A 17512-nucleotide genomic window follows, 5' to 3' on the forward strand; every position below is an offset into this window, starting at 1 on the left:
ATATAGTGCGAGAAAATTTGGTGAATGATCTTTATATAATGCTCTCGTTGCATGGAGTTATTTCTAAACTTCCAGAAATTAACGTGCATTTGTACTAAATTATCTCAATCCGTCTCTAATGCAAATCACATATGTGTTTTGAAGCCTAACCAAACCATCTGACAGGAAAGATTCGAGTCTGGTTCTGCTTCCTCGATGGTGTTTATTTTTAATGTTCATTTTTTTTTATTTTTTTTTATTTTATGATGTTATCCTGGGCTCTGGATGAAACAACAACATTAAGCGCCAAAGGAAACTTCAAGGTATAAATGTAAGACGCAGAACAAACCTGCCCCGCGCCGTAATTAGATACGGCACCGACAAGAGACAGAGAGGATGGCGAGGGAAGGTAACGAGAGCAACCGAGGCCACCGCACGTCGACGTCACGTGAAATGCCGTCCCATTGCTGAACATGAACTCTGTGTGTGAGGGGGGAAAAGGGGTCAAGTGTTCAAGTGTTTCATTATTTCGCCTCTCATAAACAAGCTTGACTCGAATGAAAAGTCAGATCGAAAATTTGACAATAAAACGTCGGCGACTCGGTGTCTCATCTGAGCGCTTTTTGTTTAAGCAGGATCGAGGAGTGGGGAACATTTGGCCTTCTAAGGCCAGCAAAATCATTTGGTCTGGTCCGGCCAGGGCAGCCGTAAGCGATCGAGACTCAAAATTCAATAAATCTAGGAGCATTTATTAAAGCAACATAAATTTATATTAAGTGAATCACATTCAAAGCGTAAATTTTCAGGAACGTCCATTGCGGGATAGACAGGACACATCGAGCATACATGATGGGATAGACACAGATGTTTCTCGTCGGCTGCCCAACCCAATAAATATGGACAAACTGTTTATGGACAAAACTGTTTGTAAAGTAATGTAAAAACTTTTCCACACTTACAAACGTTGGTCTATATTTAATAAAGAACCGCCTTCATGTCATACTTTTATTTTGCCTGTGGTCAAGGCCTATGATGCCGCGCGTATACACACAAACGTACGCGAGTTATATCTATATAGTAATGACATTGTTGTATTAGTGAGTATGCTTTCTATTCACATACATGTTTATACATTTGATCATGCATCTGAACAACCTGCTTGCTCAATGCTGTCTCTTTTCATCTTGTTATTGTCTCCACACACACCCACGTCCGCGTAAACTAGTAATGAAACAATGTATGTCATTGTTCGAACAGCAGCAGCAGCTGCAACAGCGTAAACCGTCGTGTATGATAAAACCCTCGCACTGCAGACGGGAAAGTCGTGTTGATAACGTCGACCCACCTGTCCAGCACGTTCATACACGAACTGCACACATGTAACATTCATTGATAGATAGAATAAACTGTTCATTTAACAACAGCAAGCCGAGCATGTCTAGAAAAGAAACAAAGCAACACATCAAGCTGTAAATCCAGTTGAACAGGACCGCTGCATTTATTTTACCAACAAATTTCACACAAACTCACAAACAGCACATTAAAAATAATAAACAGTTTCACCAACGAGTCTGCTTAATTATTAAATAATTTCTCTACTCAGTGGTGAACTGATCAAATTTCTGCTCGAAAACAATTAAGTACCACAACCACAAAAATTCAACTGAGTGACAGAACTTTCTGGTGCTTATTTGTTTGCTTCTTTATTTGCAAAGGAATAACATAAACACGCTTTTGTTCTTATAGAGACCTCAAATTATCCCACAAAGACCAACAATAAAAAAGATAGCACTATAGATATATATGGCATACGTTGAGAACTCATATAAAAGACAGCTAGCGAGGATGTTCCAGCAAAAGAACTAAACAAAAATATTAAAAAATGAAACAATTAAATGGCATTCTAATAAAATGGAAGTATAAGAAGGAAATAGAAAAAAAGATGTGGCACTGAAGAGAATGAGGTGACTAAAGACGGTCAGATGATGATGATGATGATTGATGATTGATGATGATGATAACTGTGATATATAGCGCATAATCACGCTCACGTAGGCGCAAGCTCTCAAAGCTTAATAACCCAGATAGCATGGAAACATTATAAAAACGTTTAAAAATAGCTTACATGGTTTTAATAAGGTTTAGGTTTTATATGAAACATTTTAGAAACGATTTTTAAAAATTTACCAAAAAACATTTTAAAATGAAACATGTTTAAAACATTTTTAAAGTGTTAGAAAATAAACCATTTAAAACCTAAATGTGAAATAAATGTTTTATAAACATGTAAAAGTTAACGTCTATCACTGCGCGTCATAAGCCCGCTGATGACGAAATTTTTTAAAACACCTCAAAATTTTATTTGCGTACCTTTGCGGCGTAGATACTGACAATCCTCACAAAAAACATTTTAAATACTTTGTTATATATTTTCTTATCACTAGGTTTGATATTCTAAAATCATTCGCAGTTTATAAAACATCTATGCTACGTAACTAAATATTTCCTATTCTCGTTATTTTGTGTACTCCCATGATTCCACGCGGCGCGAAATTTTGTGCTGCTTACGACACGCGTGCTTTGCGAAAAACATTGGGCTGTAAAACGCTTATATACCGTGTTCTAGTACAACACAGATTTAATGTATGCTTATTAGGTGTGATTTGTCAAACAAAGTTTTCGTTTTGAATAGTGCGCTCGTACATAATCTAAGACGTTAAGGCAACTGATGTCCAAATCATGTCGTCCTACTGGACGAAGCGGAGTAAATAAAATTGTTGAAGCAGAGTTGGCGGAACCGAAAGAAAAAGACAGATCCGATACAGACAATGGAGTGTGAGTATGCGCTTTACAAATTTTGCATTTATTATTGTTATTAAATCATGCATGTCTTCGTATATGTGTGTCCACTTTTATTGTATAATAATTTTTGGTTATGATGTTTATTTGTTTGTTTTATTTTCTTAAAATATCCTTCATTGATGATAGTTTTATTTAATAACATTTTATTTCTATGGCATCATAACATTGCATACCAGAGAAGTAAATTGCAGTCAGTACAATCATGTCAGCTGAACAGTAATTGCTTGCTATGTTTCCTTCATTCAGCATAATTCCTTGAGTATACAAGTTGACATAAGTATATGCAGTCATAATCTCTAGACTAAATATGACAAATAAAGTGAAAAGTTTAACCCACTCCCACGACAAAAAATTAGCCTTTCTGGGAAGGGTTCTTGAATAATGGTTTATTTTTTTTCAGCACACAATTATGGCAGCAGACTTGCCACCAAGTAAGGTGACAAAACATGTGAAGGAGGGAACTCTGCCAGACAGGTATACCTAGACTCTGCATGTTTGCATTTTGAGTTCAAAGGGGTACTTTTATACTGCTTGTTCATTGTCACATATAGATATATATATATATTCATAGATTGGATGTTGCATCAGCCTGGTTAATATTGTTTTGGTCAGTCTATAGATACAGTTTCAAAGTATTGTTCCTATTTATTTTTTTTAAAAAAGCTTTGGGATATTGTCAGTGTCTTTCGCATAGACCTTGCTTTGGGTTTATTGTGGTTACAGACTGGAACATACAGCCATATGACAATTAACATCTAAATGCTCTGTGATCTCAGTAAACAGACTGATTTTTCATGTAAAATTTGCGCAGTATTGTGTGGTAAAACAGTGCATTTCATTATTCATGAAGTATTTTATAACTTGAAAAGAAATTCTTTTCAGATGAGTATTTGGTTGTCAGACAAGCAGTTGTTAATAGCTAATATACAGCAAATCTTGAAACAATAGATGTTTCCTGTTTTAATTATAGAATAACAGAGATCAAGGAATTCATAGGTTTGGAGAATACCTGACAAAATCAGCACAGATTCCCATTATTGTAATTTTTCAAAAGTGCTTGAGTGCTGTTAATGGGGCATTTGTATGAGTCCAGTAATTAGAATTTTTGTGGTCTGGAGCCATGAAACGAGAATTGCCGTTTAACAATAACCACGGCAATCCCAGTTCATCCTTTCAGCAGTTCATTTCAATTTTTCATGAGGGTAATATTGATATTATGGTTGGTATAGCATAAGAATTATTTATTATTTTATTCTATAATTTTTGACATAAGAAATTCTTAAATTTTCAAAACTTGTCATTTAAATGCACACTTATTAATATTTGGTATGCTTGTTAATTATGTTAGGCCGAGACAGCTCACAAAAAAGACTACTTTAGATCTCAGTCAGCACATGCAGCACCACCACTGCCAGACTCACTACAACCAAAAGTGATAAACAACCATTTATGCCCACAGGTGAATGCACTAACCACCAGAATATTGGCATCATCACGAGAGCACCCCATTGATGCTCTGCAAGGAGAACAAGAAGAGACAAACCTCAAACTGCAGCAGTAGAAGGCAGTATCCAGGGAGTTTTTAACGCAGGTGATGTAGACAGTTTTATATTATGGCTTTTTTTCTTATTGGTTTACCTATTCCATTTCGTTGTGAATTCCCCTTCACAATCTGATGTTGCAGATAGTGTTGGTTATACAAGAGTTACTGCTTCACAACCACCATTAATAGGCTTTGTTCACCAATAGTCAAAGTATTTAAAAGTGAATTGTCCACTTTCAATCACTGGGCTGTATTCATGCTGTTGCAGCATTAGTCCAGCACATTCTCAAACAAGGGACAGACTTAAAATTGATTCTGCAGGAAGCAAAAGATATGCTGAATCATTTGACTGCTCTGATAAGCAAATACAAACCTGCTCTAGCACTCTTTCAGGAGCTGTTAGAGCTGCGAGGATGTCTTATGATGACTCATGAATTACTTGCATGTAAAACAGATTTCATTGTTAAAGTCTTTATTGAAATAATTTGTAGTAGTTTATGTAAATTTTTACAGCGTAGCTTTACGTTTTTGAAAACCTTATGTTTTTGTAGGGAACACATTTGAGAAGGATCAGTTCTTGTGAATCTAATGTACACATATATTTTGGAACATGATTCATTACGAGAGTTAAATTGTAAATCCAGTTTCAAAAGGTTTCAGCCTCATAACTTTTATGGCTATTGGAGAATGAACCATTAGATGTCAGCTTTTTTGTGAAAGAGGTGCCCGCTGATTTATTTTCGGTATTCGTTTAAGGCAGGGATGCAGTGAGAACATCCAAATCTCAGGCTAGCAACATCATGTGGTCTGACCCTAATAATACAATAACTAAATGTTTGACCAAATATCGCAGACTCTTGGCAGAAAAAAGGTTCTACGGGTTTTGGGTTTTGTTTTGTAGGCGTGTAAATGTTGAGCATTTTGTGTATGGTTTAAGCTTAACTAGGTGATTTGTGAGCACAAATAATCAATTCCATGTATATTTTTACTACACCGTCTTGCCTATGACATGTGGAATATTTTTGACAGATGTGTTTACTGTTTCTAATGCATTTGCAGATCAGAAGCCTCTCTTGTGTGGGTGGTACGAATGCAAAGGATTGCCTGAAAAGGATCATGCGGCGAATCTTGGCCGACAAGGTTTTATAACTAAAGGCCAAAGAGGAGAAAAGTGTGCATTCAAGGGGCTTTCAAAGGTGCAGACCATGATATGCAGTAAGTGATGATGCATAAATATTAGTAATTATTATTATAAAGTTACAGATAGAGGATTTGTTTTATATACATATTTTGAACCAAAAAGGAGAGGTGCTGATAGAAGTGCTTATTTTTGTATAATATAAATTGACATTTTTCATCACTAGCTGTGTGGGACTTCTTTTAGTCTGTTTTTAATCTGTAAACCTATTAACCTTCTTTAATTTACAAATCCCAATTTTCCCATTTTTATTATCTTCAGAAGCAGTACAGAAGAACAATGGGTGCATGGAGGCTTCAGATAATATCATCGAAGAAAGCAGCAGCAGAAAGAGTCGGGGTAGAAAGCAGAGAGAACGAAACTAAATGCTAGCATATTTCAAGGAAGTGACAACTGTGTTTCTGTGCCCTGTGAATTTACTGGAATGTTATGGCAGAATTGTGTAGCTACGTTTCCTCGTTGGGATTTGGCAAAAAGAGACTTCCAAGAAATTGAAAGTAAAAACTGTGACATCGTTATTATCCTCATCTTCAATTAAGGCCAGGCACCTGAGGTAAAAACTTTTTAAGTTATTTAAATATGGCAGATAGGCATCAAAATTAACTCTTTGATTATTTATTACTAGAATAGTAATACGTATCTCAGAAAATAGAGAAGACCGAAGATTCATAAATAATACCTCTTTCCGACCATACATAAGAAGACCTAACGCATTGATGACGATCACTTAGGTCCTTACAAATGCATGAAAGGTCCTTACCTGGCACCATCCCTGATTCCTGGGAACCCTGGAGAAGTGCAGCACCAACACGATATCCCTATTCTTAGTTATCATAGGACAAACTGATCATGTTCTAAATAAATTTCTTAAAGCCTCTTTACAAGAAGTACATGAACCTTGTTCAGCTTTGCTTTACAGAGTTTTGTAACACTAAAAAGCCTGGTTAATTGGAATATGTCTATTGTATAAGGATAGAGATTTTAATGTTGTTATCTACAGAGGGATATAACCATATTTTTGTGTATTTTGTGCATCATTCAAATGTACATTTGCATTTCACTCTTTTTTATAGTAAATCTAAAGTTCTATTTAATTTTAGTTTAATTATTCCTTGCGACTCCCAATGGAGCACGGGGCCCCAAGACCTCTCCTTTAATCATTTGAAATTGAAATATTTAAAAGTCTGTTCATTTAAGAAAATTCCTTTGCTTTCATTTATCACTGTTTAATTAATTCCTATACTTTTTTCTCTTTTTTTTTTTTTTTTTTTTGAGTATCATTGATTCATCGCTATCACAAATGGTCACCATTTGTTGTACAAGTAAGATAAATTGTTATTGTATGATGTAAATGTTTCCTGGGTTTATACTCAATGACATTAAATATGTTTTCATGAAAAGGAAATGAAAATCTGTGTGTCATTCTTACCAGGTTTGAAGTGGAACTTCAGAGAGTATGTGTGGTTTAAAATTAAACGTTTTTAAAACCTAACTTTAATGGGCATATTAAACGTTTAAAATAACATTTTCTGCAAACATTATTGAAACGTTTTGCTTAAAACATTTGTAAAACATTTACGAAAATACGTTTATAAAACTTTTAAAACTCGTTTCCAGAAGCCCTTAATTAAACGTTTTTAAAACGTAATTTTAATGGGCATAATTTACGTTTTATGAACATTTTGTGCAAACATTATTAAAACATAATGCGTAAACTTTTTATAAACATTTATAAAATGTTTCAATGCTATCTGGGAAGACAATTAGTAGAAGACATGGACAGAATACGAAGGATGAAAGAAGAAACAACTATGTAGTATTGTAGACTAATAATGTCAAACACCAGGGATGCGGAGGTGGAGATTTGAGCCCGACTGGCGAAAGCCAGCCAGGCCTTCGCCTCACTCAGGCGCACATGGAAGGCAAAAAACATCAGTCAGAAGATCAAGCTGAGAATCTTCAAGTCAAATGTGATCAGCACCCTTCCAGAATCATGGAAGATGACCAAAACCATCAGTACCAAGTTCGGCGTCTTCCAAAACAGATGCCTCAGACGCATACTTAACATCTTTTGGCCAAACACCATCACCAACGCAGAACTCCACCGAAGAACTGAAACCGAGTCCATCACCACGCAGGTTCAACGAAGGCGTTGGCGATGGATTGGACATGAGCTCCGCCAGCAGACAGCAGACGTCTCCAGAGTCGCCCTAAGATGGACTCCAGACGGAAAGGAAACTTGGAGAAGAACAGTGGAAAGGGAGATGAAAGGAAAGGGCTAGACATGGGGTCACCTGGAGCGGGTTTCAGCCAACCGACATCAGTGGTGGACTCTGATTGAGGCCTTATGTGCAACCTGATGCACAAATTTAGGAATAGATAGACTATAATTAAAGACAAATAAAGATGACACCAAGGAGAGCCAAGGAACAATTATAAGCTAATAAGCATGGAGAATTTCATAAATCTGCAGAGAAAGACGAGCAGGCAGACTAGTCAATTAACTATGATCACAACTATTGACAGCTATGTTGATTGGTGTAAGGAATGGTGCTCGTGGAACAGATGTGTTTTTCAGTGCACGTTTAAAATATTCAATAGTGGTCAGATGGCGGATATGGAAGGGACGAGAGTTTCCATGTTTTGCAGAGAAGTAGCTTAAAATCCAATGACTTTGTGGTTGTTCTGGTGAGAGGGACAGAGAGAGTACGGTTAATAGAGGAAGAGCGGATCAGTAGTCTGGTGGAGACGTAGTGGATAAAAAGGTCAGAGGTATAGTCAGGCCAAGAGCCTGTAAAGAAATTAAAACGTTGAACAGTTTGTATTGAATACCAGAACGGATTTGTAGCCGGTTCAGAAAACAAAGGAGATGAATGACATCATCCCGTAAAAGAAACTGAATAATACTCACTGGTCCTATTTCTAAGTCACAAACAGGCAGCGGATACTGGGCCTTTTATACTGGCGTTGAACAATGTAAAATTTTGAAGTATTCATCTTTAGAATTTCCAGATATCGATCAAAATGAACTTTATTTTGTTTATACAAAAAAACATGCATACTGAGACACTAGATCAATACATAAATTCATAAAGCACAACAGTTTTCGTAGGATGGGATAAACATGGCTGGATGTTCTAAGGGAAGCAACTGCAAAAACTTTTAATCACATAAGACTACATGAGTTATCTGTGATCAATGCGGTAGAAGCCACTCTGCTATTTACCATGAACCCTGTCCACGCGGATACGGGCCGGAGGGCCGGGTGAGGAGTCAGACTAGCTTTACCACTGGGCAAGAGCACCATCACGGGCCGGAGGGCCGGGAGGGGAGTCGGCCTAGCTTCACCACTGGGCAAGAGCACCACCACCGGCTGGAAGGCGGGGTGGGGAGTCGGCCTAGCTTCACCACTGGGCAAGAGCACCACCACCGGCTGGAAGGCGGGGTGGGGAGTCGGCCTAGCTTCACCACTGGGCACTGTTTATAGACAGTGGAGAGAGGGCCTAAAGGTGAAGTCAGGAGGAAAAGCTCGCTGGGTTGAAAGGGTCTTTCTCATGCTCCGGATGTAATGGTCATCTGTGGTATCCATATTGATGACAGTTGAAAACGTTACAAAACGCCAGCCACCAGTCTTCATGTCAGTGGCAGATTGTGCTCCCGGGCGCTGATTTTTTTCTGTAAAGGTCTCAGTGAAGGGAAAAACTTCGGGAGCCGTCGGAAGCGTGACGTCAGTGATCTTGACAGTCCGCGCTAAGAGAAACCCTCTGCTTCAAACTTTGTAAGCTATGAAACTTGTTCTTATTGATTGCCAAGAAAAATCATGTAATAAAGCTGTGTATAGTCTTATCGACAGACATCTGACGTTTACTGAAATACTGAAAAATGACTCGGAGGACAAGTTTGACATACCTACCACTAACAGACAGAATGAAGATGTAATACAACAATTTAAAAACAACATAGACACACTTTTCCAAGAAATTGAAAATAATAAGAACGAACTTTTGAATGCTGTTGACAGTTTTAATACACAATAAGAAAAACGAAGAACCACAAGTGCACTGTCAATAGCACTTTTTAATTTTGGGAAAAAACGGTATAGTCTTTAAAGTTGTTAAAGGAGGCTGTCCACGAGGCAAGCCTAAGAGTCAAATCTATTAAGGTAATCAGCTTAAAGAAACACAGTGTACAACACAATGTTAGAACTGTGTCAACTAAATTTGTTTGAAATAAGACAAAGTTCGAAGAGAGTAAGTACGTCTTCCGTACACATTGGTGCATCTTAATGGCTATTAAAATATTTTAAAAAAATTATGAAACATGCTGTGCACACAGCCCGACTCGCATATATACATGGTTAGTGCTTACAAGGCGCTCCAGGGCGATAAAAGTGTGTGTGTGTGTAGAAAGACCATCGTTTTCTCTTTTGGCCTCTAATTAATCTCTACTTCTCTCTACGATATGAACAGAATGTGCAATCAAATGGACAAAGCCCCCTCCATAAAATGCTGGCACCCAGTGGCAGGCTGGGGGATTCAGCATGAGGCGGCAGGACCCCTTGCCTGGCACCCAGTGGCAGGCTGGGGATCAGCATGAGGCGGGCAGGACCCCTTGCCTGGCACCCAGTGGCAGGCTGGGGGATTCAGCATGAGGCGGCAGGACCCCTTGCCTGGCACCCAGTGGCAGGCTGGGGGATTCAGCATGAGGCGGGCAGGACCCTTGCCTGGCACCCAGTGGCAGGCTGGGGGATTCAGCATGAGGCGGCAGGACCCCTTGCCTGGCACCCAGTGGCAGGCTGGGGATTCAGCATGAGGCGGGCAGGACCCTTGCTGGCACCCAGTGGCAGGCTGGGGGATTCAGCATGAGGCGGGCAGGACCCCTTGCCTGGCACCCAGTGGCAGGCTGGGGGATTCAGCATGAGGCGGGCAGGACCCCTTGCCTGGCACCCAGTGGCAGGCTGGGGGATTCAGCATGAGGCGGGCAGGACCCCTTGCCTGGCACCCAGTGGCAGGCTGGGGATTCAGCATGAGGCGGGCAGGACCCCTTGCCTGGCACCCAGTGGCAGGCTGGGGGATTCAGCATGAGGCGGGCAGGACCCCTTGCCTGGCACCCAGTGGCAGGCTGGGGGATTCAGCATGAGGCGGGCAGGACCCTTGCCTGGCACCCAGTGGCAGGCTGGGGGATTCAGCATGAGGCGGGCAGGACCCCTTGCCTGGCACCCAGTGGCAGGCTGGGGGATTCAGCATGAGGCGGGCAGGACCCCTTGCCTGGCACCCAGTGGCAGGCTGGGGGATTCAGCATGAGGCGGGCAGGACCCCTTGCCTGGCACCCAGTGGCAGGCTGGGGGATTCAGCATGAGGCGGGCAGGACCCCTTGCCTGGCACCCAGTGGCAGGCTGGGGGATTCAGCATGAGGCGGGCAGGACCCCTTGCCTGGCACCCAGTGGCAGGCTGGGGATTCAGCATGAGGCGGGCAGGACCCCTTGCCTGGCACCCAGTGGCAGGCTGGGGATTCAGCATGAGGCGGGCAGGACCCCTTGCCTGGCACCCAGTGGCAGGCTGGGGGATTCAGCATGAGGCGGGCAGGACCCCTTGCCTGGCACCCAGTGGCAGGCTGGGGGATTCAGCATGAGGCGGGCAGGACCCCTTGCCTGGCACCCAGTGGCAGGCTGGGGGATTCAGCATCTGGCTCCTGGCTCCTGGCTCCTGGCTCCTGGCTCCTGGCTCCTGGCTCCTGGCTCCTGGCTCCTGGCTCCTGGCTCCTGGCTCCTGGCTCTTGGCTCTTGGCTCTTGGCTCCTCGCTCCTCGCTCCTCGCTCCTCGCTCCTCGCTCCTCGCTCCTCGCTCACGGCTGTCGGCTGTCGGCTGACGGCTGACGGCTGACGGCTGACGGCTGACTTTTTTCATCAATACCAAACAATAGATCAACTAACATCATTATAAGCAACAAATATCATCAAATATCATCGTCGTCAAATATTATCATCAAGCATCATCTTTATCATCTTTATCATCTTCTTCATCATCATCACCATCATCATCAAACAGCATCATCATCATCCACCATCAATAATAATAATAATCACCATCATCATCCACCACCACCATCATCATCAAACATCATCATCAAACATCATCATAACAACAAACATGTTTAACAATAAACATCATCATTATCAACAACAAACATTATCAATCATCAGCAGCAGCAATATATCATCATGGTCATCAATTATCATCATCAAAGGTCATTATCATCTTCTTCAAGAAACATTGTCATCATCAACAACCATCATCATTAGCAATAATCATCATCGATATCATCATCATCGAACATCTTCTTCTTTAACAAACATTATCATCAGTCATCATCAATCATCGATCATCATCAATCTTCAATCATCATCTTCATCAATCCATCCATCATTAATCATCATCATCAAACATCATCATCATCTTCAACAAACATCATCATCATCATCATCAACAAACATCATCATCATCGGCAGCAGCAATAATCATCAAACATCATCATCATCTTCTTCAACAAACATCATCATCAACAAACATCATGATGGCTGATGGCTGACATCATTGCACATACATGACTGTCAACCATAGTATCTCAATGTCATAGATGACTTTAAACCTCTTCGTCTTTCAGTTTAGTTACACAACTGTTAGTTTAATAGTTACCACAATTCTCACTTACAGTTTGCATTCTGTCCAGGAATGTTTCCACTAACACACACATCTACACTTCCATGAATAATCTTTCTTTAAACTTCCTTAAATATTCTTTCTATAAAACTCACTCACACACATACACACATCTACACTTCCCTGAATAATCTTTCTTCAAACTTCCTTGAATAATCTTTCTGTAAAACTCACACGCACGCACACACACACACACATCTACGCTTCCTTGAATAATCTTTCTTTAAACTTCCTTGAATATTCTTTCTGTAAAACTCACACGCACGCACGCACGCACACACACACACACACACACACCACACACACACACACACACACACACATCTAAGCTTCCTTGAATAATCTTTCTTTAAACTTCCTTGAATATTCTTTCTGTAAAACTCACACGCACGCACGCACACACACACACACACACACACACACACACACACGCACACACGCACACACACGCACACACACGCACACACACGCACACACACACACAATCTTTCTTTAAACTTCCTTGAATATTCTTTCTGTAAAACACACACACACAATCTTTCTTTAAACTTCCTTGAATATTCTTTCTGTAAAACACACACACACACACACACACACACACACACACACACACACACACACACGCACACGCACACACAATCTTTCTTTAAACTTCCTTGAATATTCTTTCTGTAAAACACACACACACACACACACACAACACACACACACACACACACACACACACACACACACACCACACACACACACACACACACACACACACACACACACACACACACACACACACATCTACGCTTCCTTGAATAATCTTTCTTTAAACTTCCTTGAATATTCTTTCTGTAAAACTCACACGCACGCACACACACACACACACACACACACACATCTACGCTTCCTTGAATAATCTTTCTTTAAACTTCCTTGAATATTCTTTCTGTAAAACCCTCTCTCGCACACACACGTCTACACTTCCTTGAATATTCTTTCCATAAAACTCACGCACACACATCTACATTTCATTGAATAATCTTTGTTCAAACTTCCTTTAATATTCTTCCTTGACAAGTCTCCTACGAGGTCAACCCCCACTCCCCCCCACCCGGCTGACGATGTGCTTATCCCAGAGCAGCGAGTGTCGACTAGGCGGACACACCGGTATACGAGATACACACTGGCAAACTCTTGAACAGTGAGGGCTGACGAGACAGACTTACCTGACTGCTGACGATACACTTCAGTAGCCCCGAGCCGCAGGTGAGGACTCGGCAGATACACCCGGCTGGCGACGATACACTTCAATAACCAGGAGCAGCGGGTTATCTTTTTGAAAGTGGTTGTGGTCATGTCACAATGACACAAACATTCTGCAGCAACACACAGTATAAATACCAAATAATTCTACTTAAACAACTCGCATGGAGAATGCTAACTACACCCTCTCGCACTTCTCAGTTCCACGCTAAGAATGTCAAGTTTCTTATACTTGTCATTACGTCTGTCTACTTGCTAATCACAAGAATGGAATGACATCATGGAACTATGTCCGATGACTAGTGGTCACACTGAAAAATTTGAGTAAGTCAAAGATAACACTTACCATTCCCGTCAGTCCGTGGTCTCCCGATGTACGATGCTCTCACAAGAAATGTTCTTTCCCACCCAATCACTGGTAGGCAGGTAGCTGTCATATTAGCAATTACACTAACATACCACAGCACATATTGCCATGGAAACACTAGTGCTGGTAAACACTTCCAGAGACTTTGGCCTGGACATTAGTGGAAACGTCGACAGGATGCTCGATTCCTCGACGACCGACAAGAGAAGAAACTCTCAGGCCCTCCTGTAGTTAGGGATCCGTTTCAGCGGGTCCTCCTTAACCATTCCTCCACATTAGTTCCTGCAACTTAATTACTAATGAGACTCTACCATTCACTGCTACTATTAGTCTCCCTCGCGTTAAGCTCATCACGTGATTTCTTATTGAACGATTTTTCTCATGAAACAATTTAGCAATACTTTTGCCGTGAAATCAGAATTTATAATTCAGGACAATATAAACACATATTTGCTTACCTTGACTTGGCAAGGAACTGAATGCACAGATTCCACTGTCTGTATTTGCACCTGTACAGGTAGGACCAAACGTCTCGGCGGCTGCGTTGAGAATGTCACACACTGTTCACTGAGCGAAAGACGTGGAGGTGAGCTGTCGTTACTAGTGTCAGGTGCTATCAGTTGTGCTCCTGCACGTGGTATATGAATTATATACCCTTTTTTCTTTTATTCTTACGCGGTACACACTCGCACACTCTCCAACTACGAGTACAATGGAAATATAAGGCATTTCCCTGACACACAACATTATCCTTATCTTGCAATCATCTTGTAACTAGCCCTTGTTTTGCATAGTTTATTTTTTACTCTTTTGTTTATTTCTGTATGTGAACACACTTGTTAGTATCCCTGCAAGATGAAAAGCGTTTAAGGTATGTTGTCATTCCAAAATACAGATATAAAAATTAAATATATTAAAACAGACCCAAAAAAATTGTTAGTCTCTCACTGTTTTAAATTGTTTATTTTAATTTGTCTGAATTTTTGCTATCTTTATCAAGATGCATCCAGAGGAAACTTTTGTTTACAAGTAAATCACCCTGGAAAAGGAAGCATGCACAAGTTGACTTTTTCTGTTCATTTATTCCTCCTAGTCTTTCCGTTTACAGCCTGACGCTTTTCTGTTGAAAGATGAAGTTACGTTTACACCAGATACAACGATGTCTTTAATTATAATAATTTATATTTTTGATATCGAGTCGGTTTAGCAGTGATAGTGTGTGGGATAACCGTTACGGAAAACCCAGGTTCTTAGTTGTAACACACACATACACAAACACGCGCGTGCGCACGCACAAACAAAAAGAATAAATAGACAGAAACGGGAGACAGACGCACGAGTTAAATAGACATTACAAGATTTTCGTTTCGCTGAAATCTTTATGAGGATCACACAGCATAATAATTTTCTTTCAATGGAAAACAAAAGCGAAATCGGATTGGTTCACAAGTCCTTTATTTTCGAAGACATGAACTGCAATATTGTGTCAAATAAAAATGATTTCGTCGTAAGACGTAAACTCCCGAGCGACAGCCAAAAGAATGTTTAGGCATGCGGACTTAATCGTGTATCTTCAAATAATAATAATAATCATCATCATCTGGAAATAGCAATCATTAAATGCGACTTTTTCAATAAAATCTGTCGTAAACCTAGGCTTTTACAATCCATTTTTAATTTAGTCATACACACGATTGTTACACAGCCACCACCACTACCACCTGACTTCATTCCAAATACTCACGCATCAGTTACATAAAGATTTCGGGTTCCTGTCATTGATGTCTTTCAAGCTGTTTTACATGCTGCCTATAGGTGTAGTCACTTGTCTACGGCTTGTTAGTAAAAAGCGTTTTAAGCATGTTGTCATTCCAAAATACAGCCTGTCTCTGGTTTGTGGTCTTGGTGGTTCTAGGCTGCATGCAATAGCTTCAGTCTTGTAAAGCTTTAAAGTTTATTTCTTGCTGTTGTCACTTATATCTCTGTCTTTCTCTTCCTTAAATATTAATAATCAGATTTGTAAAACAAATAATTTGTGTGGAGGTGATCTCAATGCGCTGAACACAAACGAATAAACAGCAATAAACCATAAAACAATCAAACAAATTTTGGTGTAAAGTTTATACCAGTCTCTTTTATAACGCTTTCAAAGGTCCACCTGAATTAAAATGTTGTTCAGTTTACTTAGTTAAGCTATTAAAATAATACTCAAGCTAATAACCTGAGCATTTTGACTATGTGCAGAGACGCCACACTAAACAGCTCATTGAAACTGGCAGAGGATAAACTAATCAAAGGGACGTAAGACACGTAAAAAAGGTTTTGCTTGTTATCTCCCATCCTTCAGTGTTTTGTTTATTACCTGATCCGCACTGAAAAATTGTTTTCTCAAAAGATATATATAATCAAGTCTTTAAAAGAAGAAAGAAGAAATCAATGTTTACTCCCTTACTGAAACTGTTTATTTTAATCGGTCTGTTTTTGTTTTCTTTAGCAAGATAACCCCTACGACACGGAGACGGTGCTCGCGATCTTCTCTAATGTAACCTAATTGTAGTTTGACATTGTCTCGGTTGTTTTGGGCCCTCATTTATTTTACCTTTACCTGTCATCAGTTTTAGGTCTTGAGTTATTTTGCATGTTGCAATAAACTTTATGCAGCCCTTCATAGTTGTTAAAAGTTATAGGGGTTCGGTGAGTCGGTCTCAGGGGTTCGGCGGAGCCTCTGCCACGGAGGTCGAGACACACCCGCAATTCGTGATGACACTCAGGCCTGACGAGAGGGGGGGACAGGGGGGTTGGTGTACCCGGGCCCGCGGCTGTCAAGGGGGCCCGGCCTTGGTCAGTGGATTTTTTTTTCTTCTTCTCCTTTTCTTTTAAAGAAAGGTCTAAGGACAGAACACCCAAGCATTACACATGCAGAAGTTGAGTTTCAAGTCTGTAGAATTGTAAACATACATTATATACTGGGAAAATAATTTACGATTACAAGTACAAGGGGCCCGGAGGCCGGAGAGGTCGTCTGTCCTGGGGCCCGGGCTGGCTCTCGGCGGCCCTGAATAACCCTAACCCTTTTGGAAGTACATCAAGCAGTTACCTATAACTCAAAGAAATAAACACCAGAGTGCCTGACAGCATCGATAACAAAATTCTAAAGTTCTCATCACCGCCATTACTGAAACCCTGACCTACGTGTACAACCTCTGAATTCATAAATCCTACTTTCCTACACATCTAAAGCAAGGAAATGTTATCCCAATACATAAATTAGGTGATCTATTATCGCCTACCTCAATTCTATCACCTCTCTCAAAACTCTTAGAAGAACACATCACAATCACCCACAAGATAATAAGACACACCATCAACAGATTGAGCCACTTGCTTCCTCCTACAGCTGAGCGCAACGAGCTTCAGGCTTGGACCGGACTCAAACCACGTGTCACTCAACCCCCAGAAGACTGAAGTCATGCAGACCAGACAGGAAGGACACAAGCTAGCCCCCCCCCCCCCTTTCCAGGTATCCTGGGTCGTGACGCCATTGGCTGTTTGATATCACGTGGTCATCATATGCAGGGGTAGTTAACTCTC

At 40.6% G+C, this 17512-nt stretch overlaps 1 long non-coding RNA gene across 1 annotated transcript; it reads left to right on the forward strand.

Moving 5' to 3' along the window:
* Positions 1-3212: 3212 nt before the first annotated feature.
* LOC112576842 lies at positions 3213-6864 on the forward strand. Its single transcript, XR_003101928.1, has 4 exons — positions 3213-3315; positions 4301-4432; positions 5444-5599; positions 5844-6864. It is a non-coding gene; the product is annotated as an uncharacterized LOC112576842 (long non-coding RNA).
* The last annotated feature ends 10648 nt before the right edge of the window (positions 6865-17512 follow it).

This window comes from Pomacea canaliculata, linkage group LG1 (genome assembly GCF_003073045.1).
Source record: "Pomacea canaliculata isolate SZHN2017 linkage group LG1, ASM307304v1, whole genome shotgun sequence".
In the NCBI taxonomy this organism is placed as follows: domain Eukaryota; kingdom Metazoa; phylum Mollusca; class Gastropoda; order Architaenioglossa; family Ampullariidae; genus Pomacea; species Pomacea canaliculata.